This window comes from Camelus bactrianus, unplaced genomic scaffold (assembly GCF_048773025.1).
Source record: "Camelus bactrianus isolate YW-2024 breed Bactrian camel unplaced genomic scaffold, ASM4877302v1 HiC_scaffold_30, whole genome shotgun sequence".
Taxonomy (NCBI): Eukaryota; Metazoa; Chordata; class Mammalia; order Artiodactyla; family Camelidae; genus Camelus; species Camelus bactrianus.
The window spans coordinates 7,821,094-7,836,913 of NW_027413945.1; positions in this window are offsets into that span (position 1 = coordinate 7,821,094).

Here is a 15,820-nt window from a genome sequence, read left to right on the forward strand (position 1 = left end):
ATCACTTTAAAGTTATAAAGAGCTTGAGTTTTCTTATTCCATCATCTGATTTGTTTTTTTGGTAAGAAGAGTGAGGCACACATTGAGTCTTTGATTCCACTCAAGTTAAAAGTTAGTGTGCAAATAATTTGACATTAGATTTAAGCTTCCCTGATTCGTAGTTTGCGTTCTTTACAGTGTACAGTCTACATCTGACTATTCCATACAGATGAGTAAAATACTGACTAGGAAGTGCTGAGAGTAGAGCACACGTTTAAATTCGACTTTGTATTCTCTTTAAAAGAAACCATAAATTAGAACATTTGCCCCTGCTGTAAGTGTTTTTTGACTAAGAAGTTTTTAATATTGATATATTATTTGTCTTTTTGTGAAATAGTATCTTGAAAGACATCATATTACACACCTGGATTTTCTTGAAAATTTGTAGCTCGAGAAATTTGTAAGATAACTGGGTCATATGTTAAGATTTTGAAAAACATACTCAAACATAGATCCTAATTAAAGATTGTGATACATTTACTTTTAAAGGCTAAAACAGTATTTCCCAGGACTCTTAAATTCCCATATTCTAATATCAAGGGAAACTAAAATCTGAACTTAGAGTCTTGTTTGTACTGAGAGGGTCTTCCAAACAGATAGGCAGTCTTGATGCAATGCAGTAAGCCCCAGTAAAAGTGGGGCATTGCAGGAGAAAAATCTGCAGATGTAAGCATTCACCACAATGTATTACAATTTTACGCTGTAGTATTTCCTGTACAGATATACGTTTTGTTTAACTATGTTTTCCAAGAGTAGATCACATTAAAATGTTATATAATCCTGATTTCCTGTTTTTGAAAACTTGTAGTTTCTCAACTGGTTCCAAAATTTAAGTATTTTTTGTTTTGGTATGATTTCTATTAGTTGAATATGTATAGAAGCTATTCTTTTCCTTCTTCAAAAACAACTAAAAAGCAAATACCTATAAAAATAATATTATTAGCTAAAATATTTGAAATTACATACATATCTTTAATTCACGTTATTACTTAATGTTCGATTTTTTCTTTGAATTAGACACAAAATACTGATAAATGCTATTATTAGAAGATATTTTACTTTTAATTGACTATTGAAAATCAGTTGTTCTGTATGTTCTGTATAAAGAATTTGTTTTTTCCTGTTATAATGATAAATAACTGATTGTAATAAATTTTCTTCATGCTTAAAAGGACAGTTAAGTGCAGTCACAATCATAAGTGGAATACAGCATTCTTTATTTCTTAAGGCAAAGCTGGTGTTTTTGAATGTACATTTTTAATGTTTACAGTGCTGTAATTTTATCTTAATTTGTATATTAATATACAGATACACATTTATCCAAATTTCAATAATAATATGTAATAAATTATCCTAAATTTATAATGATATATTGTATACATACACTGCACATTTTTGTCATGTATCAATCCACTATTTTATGCTCAATCCTCACATTCTATGTTCTAAGTATCCGCATACCTACTCTCTTCCAGTCATCAATTAAAAACTTTTTACCTATAACTTGCTTTTCCATAATATTCCCCAAGGTGGAATATAATTGATCTTATCATCACCTTGATATTGTGATAAATGTTGTACACATTTTTACTTGGTAAACGAGGTAAAATAAATTTCTTTTAACAAAATGAAGGTTTCATAACAGTTATTCTTTCAAAAGTTATCAACTAGGAATATTCAAGTGTAAAAATCCCTTTACCTATACACTGGTGTATGTCAGAAATTGTTTTCTTAAAATGGTGCCTGAAGCATTGGATAACAAATAAACTTTTAAGCAAAACAAGAAGCTTCGAAGGAAAAGCAGGGTAATGAGGTATCCACAGACAGTGTGAAAAGTTCCAGCAGCTTCCTGGGGAGCTTGTGGGATACTCAAATTCTTAGGACTGAGCATTCTCCCCAGGATCTGCGTGTGATTAGAATAATGTAAGAAGGGCTTATGCTCTCACCACTGGTTGAGCTTAAGACTCTGCACAGGTAGGAGAGGAAGGCTAAGGCAGAGATGAGGGTATGCCTCAACGGCCACATAGAGCACCTCTGCAAGACTGTGGGTGCTTAATGATTCCAGGCCTTTAAAGAAAGGAGAATAATTTGAAAAACTAATGGCTGAACAATTCTCAAATTCACTAAAAAGTATTAGTCTACACATCCAAAAAGTTCAGTGAACTCCACATATGCAAAACTCAAAATTCTGCATGAAATAGTCAAGAAACAGTCTTGACTGAAACTAGAGAGTAGCGACTCATCATACATAAGGGATGCTCAATAAGATGAACAGGTGGTTTCTCATCAGCAGTGGTGGAGACCCAAGGCAGAGAGATAACATATTCAAAGTGCTGAAAGGAATGGGCTGCCAACGAGAAGTAATTTGCCAAATTATGTAACTTGGTAAATGGTAAGAATCAAAATACTGTCTGCATTCAGAGTTCTTTCTAAGAATCCACTTTAAAGAAACTGAAACTGGAATTTTTGGCTGATCATTTCCTTTGCAGTGCAGAAACATTGATGCAGTCCCATTTTTTAATTTTTAAATTGTTTCCCTTGCCTAAGTAAACATATCTCAAAAATATTACTAAGAACAAACTAAAAGAGCTCACCGCCTATGTTTACTTCTAGAAGTTGTATGGTTTCAGGTCTTACATTTCAGTTTTTGATCCATTTTTAATTTATTTTTCTTAACGGAGTGAGAAAATACAATTTGGTTCTTTTGCATGTAGCTGTCCAGTTTTCTCAAAGTTACCAGCACCACTGATTGAAAAGGCTATTCTTTCCTCATTGTATATTCTTGCCTACTTTGTTGTAGATTTATTGCCCACGAAAGTCTGTACCTATTTCTGGGCTTTGGGTACAGTTTTATTGATCTCTGCATTGGTGTTTGTGCCAGTGCCATACTGTTTTGTTAACTATAGCTTTGTGATTTAGTTTGAAATCAGAGTGCATGATACCGTCATATTTTTTCTTCTTTCTCAAGACTGTTTTGGCTATTGAGGGTCTTTTGTTTCCATATAAATTTTAGAATTATTTGTTCTGAATATTGCTCTTGGTAATTTCATAGATATTACACTAAACCTGTAAGTATTCTTGCATATGATGTTCATTTAAAAATATTAATTCTTACAGTCCATGAATATGGTATATCTCTTCATCTGTTTCCATCATCTTCAGTTTCTTTAATCAGTTACTTACCGTTTTCCAAGGAGAGATTTTTCACCTCTTATTTATATTTATGAGACATTGAGAAAATAAATCCCCCCACTTGTAAGTAGTTAAACCACATTAATTTGGACTCTAAAGATGGATTCAAATTTACTAGAAATATGCGGAATAGTTGTGTTAAACAATTGTTTTAACACAATTTAAGTCGTGTCTGGCAACGTCAGGTACTTAACTCTGTGTTCGTTATTTGTCAGTTCCATTAAGTCACGAACCACGTGTTTCTCCCTTGTTGACTGCTGTATCCTGACCTTGCCCTTACCCTAGAAACAATAAATATTTGGTGAACAAATAAAGTATAGTTGCTGGGCTAATTAATCTCACTTTTACATATACACTGATGTATGTGTTGTATAGATGTGATATATAGTAACATATATGCTAAATAAAGTGTAGGTGTCAAAAATTGTGAAGTGTTTACCCAATTTGCAAGTGTACAGATTAGCCTGCTACAGTGTCATGGACACTGGTAGAAAATAGGGGAATGCTGGATCAGAGAAGTAAGACAGAGTATTACCGACAACAGAGTGTCTGCACATGTGCCATTTCCCCAAGCCTCGGTTCCCTTCGAGTAACAGGAACAGAGCCAGGTGACACTTAAACACACAGTGAGATACACTCTAAGAAAAGAACCCCAAATTTGGGGAACCTGAATCTTTTGAAAAGGAGGTAAACATGCCTGCCGCTTTCTTTGTAGAGAGAGTCGATCTGTGTTTTCCATAGCTAATATATCTGTGTGTGTGTGTGTGTGTGTGTGTGTGTGTGTGTGTGTGTATAATATATATATATGTGTTTGTGAGTGTGTATATATTATATGTATAATATATATATATATATCTATCTTTATCACTTTAAAGTTATCAAGAGCTTGAGTTTTCTTATTCCATCATCTGATTTGTTTTTTTGGTAAGAAGAGTGAGGCACACATTGAGTCTTTGAATCCACTCAAGTTAAAAGTTAGTGTGCAACTAATTTTACATTAGATTTAAGCTTCCCTGATTCGTAGTTAGCATTCTTTACAGTGTAGAGTCTACATCAGACTATTCCATACAGATGAGTATAATAATTACTAGGAAGGGCTGAGAGTAGAGCACACTTTTGAATTCGAGTTTGTATTCTCTTTAAACGAAACCATAAATTAGACCATTTGCCCCTGCTGTTAGTGTTTTTTGACTAAGAAGTTCTTAATATTGATATATTATTTGTCTTTTTGTGAAATAGTATCTTGAAGACATCATATTACACACCTGAATTTTCCTGAAAATTTGTAGCTCGAGAAATTTGTAAGATAACTGGGTCATATGTTAAGATTTTGAAAAACATACTCAAACATAGATCCTAATTAAAGAATGTGATACATTTACTTTTAAAGGCTAAAACAGTATTTCCCAGGACTCTTAAATTCCAATATTCTAATACCAAGGGAAACTAAAATCTGAACTTAGAGTCTTGTTTGTACTGAGAGGGTCTTCCAAACAGAAAGGCAGTCTTGATGCAATGCAGTAAGCCCCAATAAAAGTGGGGCATTGCAGGAGAATAATCTGCAGATGTAAGCCTTCACCACAGTGTATTACAACTTTATGCTGGAGTATTTCCTGTACAGATATACGTTTGGTTTAACTATGTTTTCCAAGAGTAGATCACATTAAAATGTTATATAATCCTGATTTCCTGTTTTTGAAAACTTTAGTTTCTCAACTGGTTCCAAAATTTCAAGTATTTTTTGTTTTGGTATGATTTCTATTAGTTGAATATGTATAGAAGCTATTCTTTTCCTTCTTCAAAAACAACTAAAAAGCAAATACCTGTAAAATTAGTATTATTAGCTAAAATATTTGAAATTACATACATATCTCTATTTCATGTTATTACTTAATGTTCGATTTTTTCTTTGAATTAGACACAAAATACTGATAAATGCCATTATTAGAAGATATTTTACTTTTAATTGACTATTGAAAATCAGTTGTTCTGTATGTTCTGTATAAAGAATTTGTTTTTTCCTGTTATAATGATAAATAACTGATTGTAATAAATTTCCTTCATGCTTAAAAGGACAGTTAAGTGCAGTCACAATCATAAGTGGAATACAGCATTCTTTATTTCTTAAGGCAAAGCTGGTGTTTTTGAATGCACAATTTTAATGTTTACATTGCTGTAATTTTATCTTAATTTGTATATTAATATACAGATACACATTTATCCAAATTTCAATAATAATATGTAATAAATTATCCTAACTATATAATGATATATTGTATACATACACTGCATATTTTTGTCAAGTATCAATCCACTATTTTATGCTCAATCCTCACATTCTATGTTCTAAGTATCCGCATACCTACTCTCTTCCAGTCATCAATTAAAAACTATTTACCTATGTCTTGCTTTTCCATTGGATTCCCCAAGGTGGAATATATTTGATCTTATCATCACCTTGACATTTTGATAAATGTTGTGCATATTTTTACTTCGTAAACGAGGTAAAATAAATTTCTTTTAACAAAATGAAGGTTTCATAACAGTTACTCTTTCAAAAGTTATCAACTAGGAATATTCAAGTGTAAAAATCCCTTTACCTATCTACTGGTGTATGTCAGAAATTGTTTTCTTTAAATGGTGCCTGAAGCATTGGATAACAAATAAGCTTTTAAGCAAAACAAGAAGCTTCGAAGGAAAACAGGGTAATGAGTTATACACAGTCAGTGTGAAAAGCTCCAGCAGCTTCCTGGGGAGCTTGTGGGATACGCAAATTCTTAGGTCTGAGCATTCTCCCCAGGATCTGCATGTGCTTAGAATGATGTAAGAAGGGCTTATGCTCTCACCACTGGTTGACTTTAAGACTCTTCACAGGTAGGATAGGAAGGCTAAGGCAGAGATGAGGGTATGCCTCAACGGCCACATAGAGCACCTCTGCAAGACTGTGGGTGCTTACTGATTCCAGGCCTTTAAAGAAAGGAGAATAATTTGAAAAACTAATGGCTGAACAATTCTCAAATTTACTAAAAAGTATTAGTCTACACATCCAAGAAGTTCAGTGAACTCCACATATGCAAAACTCAAATTTCTGCATGAAATATTCAAGAAAAAGTCTCGACTGAAACTAGAGGGTAGCGACTCATCATACATAAGGGATGCTCAATAAGATGAACAGGTGGTTTCTCATCAGCAGTGGTGGAGACCCAAGGCAGAGACATAACATATTCAAAGTGCTGAAAGGAATGGGCTGCCAACGGGAAGTAATTTGCCAAATTATGTATCTTGCTAAATGGTAAGAATCAAAATACTGTCTGCATTCAGAGTTCTTTCTAAGAATCCACTTTAAAGAAACTGAAACTGGAATTTTTGGCTGATCATTTCCTTTGCAGTGCAGAAACATTGATGCAGTCCCATTTTTTAATTTTTAATTTGTTTCCCTTGCCTAAGTAAACATATCTCAAAAATATTACTAAGAACAAACTAAAAGAGCTCACCGCCTATGTTTACTTCTAGAAGTTGTATGGTTTCAGGTCTTACATTTCAGTTTTTGATCCATTTTTAATTTATTTTTCTTAACGGAGTGAGAAAATCCAATTTGGTTCTTTTGCATGTAGCTGTCCAGTTTTCTCAAAGTTCCCAGCACCATTGATTGAAAAGGCTATTCTTTCCTCATGGTATATTCTTGCCTACTTTGTTGTAGATTTATTGCCCACGAAAGTCTGTACCTATTTCTGGGCTTTGGGTACTGATCTATTGATCTCTGCATTGGCGTTTGTGCCAGTGCCATACTGTTATGTTAACTATAGCTTTGTGATATAGTTTGAAATCAGAGTGCATGATACCGTCATATTTTTTCTTCTTTCTCAAGACTGTTTTGGCTATTGAGGGTCTTGTGATTCCATATAAATTTTAGAATTATTTGTTCTGAATATTGCTCTTGGTAAATTGATAGATATTACACTAAATATATAGGTACTCTTGCATATGATGGTCATTTAAAAATATTAATTCTTACAGTCCATGAATATGGTATATCTCTTCATCTGTTTCCATCATCTTCAGTTTCTTTAATCAGTTACTTACCGTTTTCCAAGGAGAGATTTTTCACCTCTTATTTATATTTACTAGACATTGAGAAAATAAATCCTCCCACTTGTAAGTAGTTAAACCACATTAATTTGGACTCTAAAGATGGATTCAAATTTACTAGAAATATGCGGAATAGTTGTGTTAAACAATTGTTTTAACACAATTTAAATCGTGTCTGGCAACGTCAGGTACTTAACTCTGTGTTCGTTTTTTGTCAGTTCCATTAAGTCACGAACCACGTGTTTCTCCCTTGTTGACTGCTGTATCCTGACCTTGCCCTTACCCTAGAAACAATAAATATTTGGTGAACAAATAAAGTATAGTTGCTGGGCTAATTAATCTCACTTTTACATATACACTGATGTATGTGTTGTATAGATGTGATATATAGTAACATATATGCTAAATAAAGTGTAGGTGTCAAAAATTGTGAAGTGTTTACCCAATTTGCAAGTGAACAGATTAGCCTGCTACAGTGTCATGGACACTGGTAGAAAATAGGGGAATGCTGGATCAGAGAAGAAAGACGGATTATTACCGACAACAGAGTGTCTGCACATGTGCCATTTCCCCAAGCCTCGGTTCCCTTCGAGTAACAGGAACAGAGCCAGGTGACACTTAAACACACAGTGAGATACACTCTAAGAAAAGAACCCCAAATTTGGGGAACCTGAATCTTTGGAAAAGGAGGTAAACATGCCTGCCGCTTTCTTTGTAGAGAGAGTCGATCTGTGTTTTCCATAGCTAATATATCTGTGTGTGTGTGTGTGTGTGTGTGTGTGTGTGTGTGTGTGTGTGTGTGTATAATATATATATATGTGTTTGTGAGTGTGTATATATTATATGTATAATATATATATATATATCTATCTTTATCACTTTAAAGTTATCAAGAGCTTGAGTTTTCTTATTCCATCATCTGATTTGTTTTTTTGGTAAGAAGAGTGAGGCACACATTGAGTCTTTGAATCCACTCAAGTTAAAAGTTAGTGTGCAACTAATTTTACATTAGATTTAAGCTTCCCTGATTCGTAGTTAGCATTCTTTACAGTGTAGAGTCTACATCAGACTATTCCATACAGATGAGTATAATAATTACTAGGAAGGGCTGAGAGTAGAGCACACTTTTGAATTCGAGTTTGTATTCTCTTTAAACGAAACCATAAATTAGACCATTTGCCCCTGCTGTTAGTGTTTTTTGACTAAGAAGTTCTTAATATTGATATATTATTTGTCTTTTTGTGAAATAGTATCTTGAAGACATCATATTACACACCTGAATTTTCCTGAAAATTTGTAGCTCGAGAAATTTGTAAGATAACTGGGTCATATGTTAAGATTTTGAAAAACATACTCAAACATAGATCCTAATTAAAGAATGTGATACATTTACTTTTAAAGGCTAAAACAGTATTTCCCAGGACTCTTAAATTCCAATATTCTAATACCAAGGGAAACTAAAATCTGAACTTAGAGTCTTGTTTGTACTGAGAGGGTCTTCCAAACAGAAAGGCAGTCTTGATGCAATGCAGTAAGCCCCAATAAAAGTGGGGCATTGCAGGAGAATAATCTGCAGATGTAAGCCTTCACCACAGTGTATTACAACTTTCTGCTGGAGTATTTCCTGTACAGATATACGTTTGGTTTAACTATGTTTTCCAAGAGTAGATCACATTAAAATGTTATATAATCCTGATTTCCTGTTTTTGAAAACTTTAGTTTCTCAACTGGTTCCAAAATTTCAAGTATTTTTTGTTTTGGTATGATTTCTATTAGTTGAATATGTATAGAAGCTATTCTTTTCCTTCTTCAAAAACAACTAAAAAGCAAATACCTGTAAAATTAGTATTATTAGCTAAAATATTTGAAATTACATACATATCTCTATTTCATGTTATTACTTAATGTTCGATTTTTTCTTTGAATTAGACACAAAATACTGATAAATGCCATTATTAGAAGATATTTTACTTTTAATTGACTATTGAAAATCAGTTGTTCTGTATGTTCTGTATAAAGAATTTGTTTTTTCCTGTTATAATGATAAATAACTGATTGTAATAAATTTCCTTCATGCTTAAAAGGACAGTTAAGTGCAGTCACAATCATAAGTGGAATACAGCATTCTTTATTTCTTAAGGCAAAGCTGGTGTTTTTGAATGCACAATTTTAATGTTTACATTGCTGTAATTTTATCTTAATTTGTATATTAATATACAGATACACATTTATCCAAATTTCAATAATAATATGTAATAAATTATCCTAACTTTATAATGATATATTGTATACATACACTGCATATTTTTGTCAAGTATCAATCCACTATTTTATGCTCAATCCTCACATTCTATGTTCTAAGTATCCGCATACCTACTCTCTTCCAGTCATCAATTAAAAACTATTTACCTATGTCTTGCTTTTCCATTGGATTCCCCAAGATGGAATATATTTGATCTTATCATCACCTTGACATTTTGATAAATGTTGTGCATATTTTTACTTCGTAAACGAGGTAAAATAAATTTCTTTTAACAAAATGAAGGTTTCATAACAGTTACTCTTTCAAAAGTTATCAACTAGGAATATTCAAGTGTAAAAATCCCTTTACCTATCTACTGGTGTATGTCAGAAATTGTTTTCTTTAAATGGTGCCTGAAGCATTGGATAACAAATAAGCTTTTAAGCAAAACAAGAAGCTTCGAAGGAAAACAGGGTAATGAGTTATACACAGTCAGTGTGAAAAGCTCCAGCAGCTTCCTGGGGAGCTTGTGGGATACGCAAATTCTTAGGTCTGAGCATTCTCCCCAGGATCTGCATGTGCTTAGAATGATGTAAGAAGGGCTTATGCTCTCACCACTGGTTGACTTTAAGACTCTTCACAGGTAGGATAGGAAGGCTAAGGCAGAGATGAGGGTATGCCTCAACGGCCACATAGAGCACCTCTGCAAGACTGTGGGTGCTTACTGATTCCAGGCCTTTAAAGAAAGGAGAATAATTTGAAAAACTAATGGCTGAACAATTCTCAAATTTACTAAAAAGTATTAGTCTACACATCCAAGAAGTTCAGTGAACTCCACATATGCAAAACTCAAATTTCTGCATGAAATATTCAAGAAAAAGTCTCGACTGAAACTAGAGGGTAGCGACTCATCATACATAAGGGATGCTCAATAAGATGAACAGGTGGTTTCTCATCAGCAGTGGTGGAGACCCAAGGCAGAGAGATAACATATTCAAAGTGCTGAAAGGAATGGGCTGCCAACGGGAAGTAATTTGCCAAATTATGTAACTTGGTAAATGGTAAGAATCAAAATACTGTCTGCATTCAGAGTTCTTTCTAAGAATCCACTTTAAAGAAACTGAAACTGGAATTTTTGGCTGATCATTTCCTTTGCAGTGCAGAAACATTGATGCAGTCCCATTTTTTAATTTTTAATTTGTTTCCCTTGCCTAAGTAAACATATCTCAAAAATATTACTAAGAACAAACTAAAAGAGCTCACCGCCTATGTTTACTTCTAGAAGTTGTATGGTTTCAGGTCTTACATTTCAGTTTTTGATCCATTTTTAATTTATTTTTCTTAACGGAGTGAGAAAATCCAATTTGGTTCTTTTGCATGTAGATGTCCATTTTTCTCAAAGTTCCCAGCACCATTGATTGAAAAGGCTATTCTTTCCTCATTGTATATTCTTGCCTACTTTGTTGTAGATTTATTGCCCACGAAAGTCTGTACCTATTTCTGGGCTTTGGGTACTGATCTATTGATCTCTGCATTGGCGTTTGTGCCAGTGCCATACTGTTTTGTTAACTATAGCTTTGTGATATAGTTTGAAATCAGAGTGCATGATACCGTCATATTTTTTCTTCTTTCTCAAGACTGTTTTGGCTATTGAGGGTCTTTTGATTCCATATAAATTTTAGAATTATTTGTTCTGAATATTGCTCTTGGTAAATTGATAGATATTACACTAAATATATAGGTACTCTTGCATATGATGGTCATTTAAAAATATTAATTCTTACAGTCCATGAATATGGTATATCTCTTCATCTGTTTCCATCATCTTCAGTTTCTTTAATCAGTTACTTACCGTTTTCCAAGGAGAGATTTTTCACCTCTTATTTATATTTACTAGACATTGAGAAAATAAATCCTCCCACTTGTAAGTAGTTAAACCACATTAATTTGGACTCTAAAGATGGATTCAAATTTACTAGAAATATGCGGAATAGTTGTGTTAAACAATTGTTTTAACACAATTTAAGTCGTGTCTGGCAACGTCAGGTACTTAACTCTGTGTTCGTTATTTGTCAGTTCCATTAAGTCACGAACCACGTGTTTCTCCCTTGTTGACTGCTGTATCCTGACCTTGCCCTTACCCTAGAAACAATAAATATTTGGTGAACAAATAAAGTATAGTTGCTGGGCTAATTAATCTCACTTTTACATATACACTGATGTATGTGTTGTATAGATGTGATATATAGTAACATATATGCTAAATAAAGTGTAGGTGTCAAAAATTGTGAAGTGTTTACCCAATTTGCAAGTGAACAGATTAGCCTGCTACAGTGTCATGGACACTGGTAGAAAATAGGGGAATGCTGGATCAGAGAAGAAAGACGGATTATTACCGACAACAGAGTGTCTGCACATGTGCCATTTCCCCAAGCCTCGGTTCCCTTCGAGTAACAGGAACAGAGCCAGGTGACACTTAAACACACAGTGAGATACACTCTAAGAAAAGAACCCCAAATTTGGGGAACCTGAATCTTTGGAAAAGGAGGTAAACATGCCTGCCGCTTTCTTTGTAGAGAGAGTCGATCTGTGTTTTCCATAGCTAATATATCTGTGTGTGTGTGTGTGTGTGTGTGTGTGTGTGTGTGTGTGTGTATAATATATATATATGTGTTTGTGAGTGTGTATATATTATATGTATAATATATATATATATATATATATCTTTATCACTTTAAAGTTATCAAGAGCTTGAGTTTTCTTATTCCATCATCTGATTTGTTTTTTTGGTAAGAAGAGTGAGGCACACATTGAGTCTTTGAATCCACTCAAGTTAAAAGTTAGTGTGCAACTAATTTTACATTAGATTTAAGCTTCCCTGATTCGTAGTTAGCATTCTTTACAGTGTAGAGTCTACATCAGACTATTCCATACAGATGAGTATAATAATTACTAGGAAGGGCTGAGAGTAGAGCACACTTTTGAATTCGAGTTTGTATTCTCTTTAAACGAAACCATAAATTAGACCATTTGCCCCTGCTGTTAGTGTTTTTTGACTAAGAAGTTCTTAATATTGATATATTATTTGTCTTTTTGTGAAATAGTATCTTGAAGACATCATATTACACACCTGAATTTTCCTGAAAATTTGTAGCTCGAGAAATTTGTAAGATAACTGGGTCATATGTTAAGATTTTGAAAAACATACTCAAACATAGATCCTAATTAAAGAATGTGATACATTTACTTTTAAAGGCTAAAACAGTATTTCCCAGGACTCTTAAATTCCAATATTCTAATACCAAGGGAAACTAAAATCTGAACTTAGAGTCTTGTTTGTACTGAGAGGGTCTTCCAAACAGAAAGGCAGTCTTGATGCAATGCAGTAAGCCCCAATAAAAGTGGGGCATTGCAGGAGAATAATCTGCAGATGTAAGCCTTCACCACAGTGTATTACAACTTTATGCTGGAGTATTTCCTGTACAGATATACGTTTGGTTTAACTATGTTTTCCAAGAGTAGATCACATTAAAATGTTATATAATCCTGATTTCCTGTTTTTGAAAACTTTAGTTTCTCAACTGGTTCCAAAATTTCAAGTATTTTTTGTTTTGGTATGATTTCTATTAGTTGAATATGTATAGAAGCTATTCTTTTCCTTCTTCAAAAACAACTAAAAAGCAAATACCTGTAAAATTAGTATTATTAGCTAAAATATTTGAAATTACATACTTATCTCTATTTCATGTTATTACTTAATGTTCGATTTTTTCTTTGAATTAGACACAAAATACTGATAAATGCCATTATTAGAAGATATTTTACTTTTAATTGACTATTGAAAATCAGTTGTTCTGTATGTTCTGTATAAAGAATTTGTTTTTTCCTGTTATAATGATAAATAACTGATTGTAATAAATTTCCTTCATGCTTAAAAGGACAGTTAAGTGCAGTCACAATCATAAGTGGAATACAGCATTCTTTATTTCTTACGGCAAAGCTGGTGTTATTGAATGTACAATTTTAATGTTTACATTGCTGTAATTTTATCTTAATTTGTATATTAATATACAGATACACATTTATCCAAATTTCAATAATAATATGTAATAAATTATCCTAACTTTATAATGATATATTGTATACATACACTGCATATTTTTGTCAAGTATCAATCCACTATTTTATGCTCAATCCTCACATTCTATGTTCCAAGTATCCGCATACCTACTCTCTTCCAGTCATCAATTAAAAACTATTTACCTATGTCTTGCTTTTCCATTGGATTCCCCAAGATGGAATATATTTGATCTTATCATCACCTTGACATTTTGATAAATGTTGTGCATATTTTTACTTGGTAAACGAGGTAAAATAAATTTCTTTTAACAAAATGAAGGTTTCATAACAGTTACTCTTTCAAAAGTTATCAACTAGGAATATTCAAGTGTAAAAATCCCTTTACCTATCTACTGGTGTATGTCAGAAATTGTTTTCTTTAAATGGTGCCTGAAGCATTGGATAACAAATAAGCTTTTAAGCAAAACAAGAAGCTTCGAAGGAAAACAGGGTAATGAGTTATACACAGTCAGTGTGAAAAGCTCCAGCAGCTTCCTGGGGAGCTTGTGGGATACGCAAATTCTTAGGTCTGAGCATTCTCCCCAGGATCTGCATGTGCTTAGAATGATGTAAGAAGGGCTTATGCTCTCACCACTGGTTGACCTTAAGACTCTTCACAGGTAGGATAGGAAGGCTAAGGCAGAGATGAGGGTATGCCTCAACGGCCACATAGAGCACCTCTGCAAGACTGTGGGTGCTTACTGATTCCAGGCCTTTAAAGAAAGGAGAATAATTTGAAAAACTAATGGCTGAACAATTCTCAAATTTACTAAAAAGTATTAGTCTACACATCCAAGAAGTTCAGTGAACTCCACATATGCAAAACTCAAATTTCTGCATGAAATATTCAAGAAAAAGTCTCGACTGAAACTAGAGGGTAGCGACTCATCATACATAAGGGATGCTCAATAAGATGAACAGGTGGTTTCTCATCAGCAGTGGTGGAGACCCAAGGCAGAGAGATAACATATTCAAAGTGCTGAAAGGAATGGGCTGCCAACGGGAAGTAATTTGCCAAATTATGTATCTTGCTAAATGGTAAGAATCAAAATACTGTCTGCATTCAGAGTTCTTTCTAAGAATCCACTTTAAAGAAATTGAAACTGGAATTTTTGGCTGATCATTTCCTTTGCAGTGCAGAAACATTGATGCAGTCCCATTTTTTAATTTTTAATTTGTTTCCCTTGCCTAAGTAAACATATCTCAAAAATATTACTAAGAACAAACTAAAAGAGCTCACCGCCTATGTTTACTTCTAGAAGTTGTATGGTTTCAGGTCTTACATTTCAGTTTTTGATCCATTTTTAATTTATTTTTCTTAACGGAGTGAGAAAATCCAATTTGGTTCTTTTGCATGTAGATGTCCATTTTTCTCAAAGTTCCCAGCACCATTGGTTGAAAAGGCTATTGTTTCCTCATTGTATATTCTTGCCTACTTTGTTGTAGATTTATTGCCCACGAAAGTCTGTACCTATTTCTGGGCTTTGGGTACTGATCTATTGATCTCTGCATTGGTGTTTGTGCCAGTGCCATACTGTTTTGTTAACTATAGCTTTGTGATATAGTTTGAAATCAGAGTGCATGATACCGTCATATTTTTTCTTCATTCTCAAGAAAGTTTTGGCTATTGAGGGTCTTTTGTTTCCATATAAATTTTAGAATTATTTGTTCTGAATATTGCTCTTGGTAATTTGATAGATATTACACTAAATATATAGGAACTCTTGCATATGATGGTCATTTAAAAATATTAATTCTTACAGTCCATGAATATGGTATATCTCTTCATCTGTTTCCATCATCTTCAGTTTCTTTAATCAGTTACTTACCGTTTTCCAAGGAGAGATTTTTCACCTCTTATTTATATTTACTAGACATTGAGAAAATAAATCCTCCCACTTGTAAGTAGTTAAACCACATTAATTTGGACTCTAAAGATGGATTCAAATTTACTAGAAATATGCGGAATAGTTGTGTTAAACAATTGTTTTAACACAATTTAAGTCGTGTCTGGCAACGTCAGGTACTTAACTCTGTGTTCGTTATTTGTCAGTTCCATTAAGTCACGAACCACGTGTTTCTCCCTTGTTGACTGCTGTATCCTGACCTTGCCCTTACCCTAGAAACAATAAATATTTG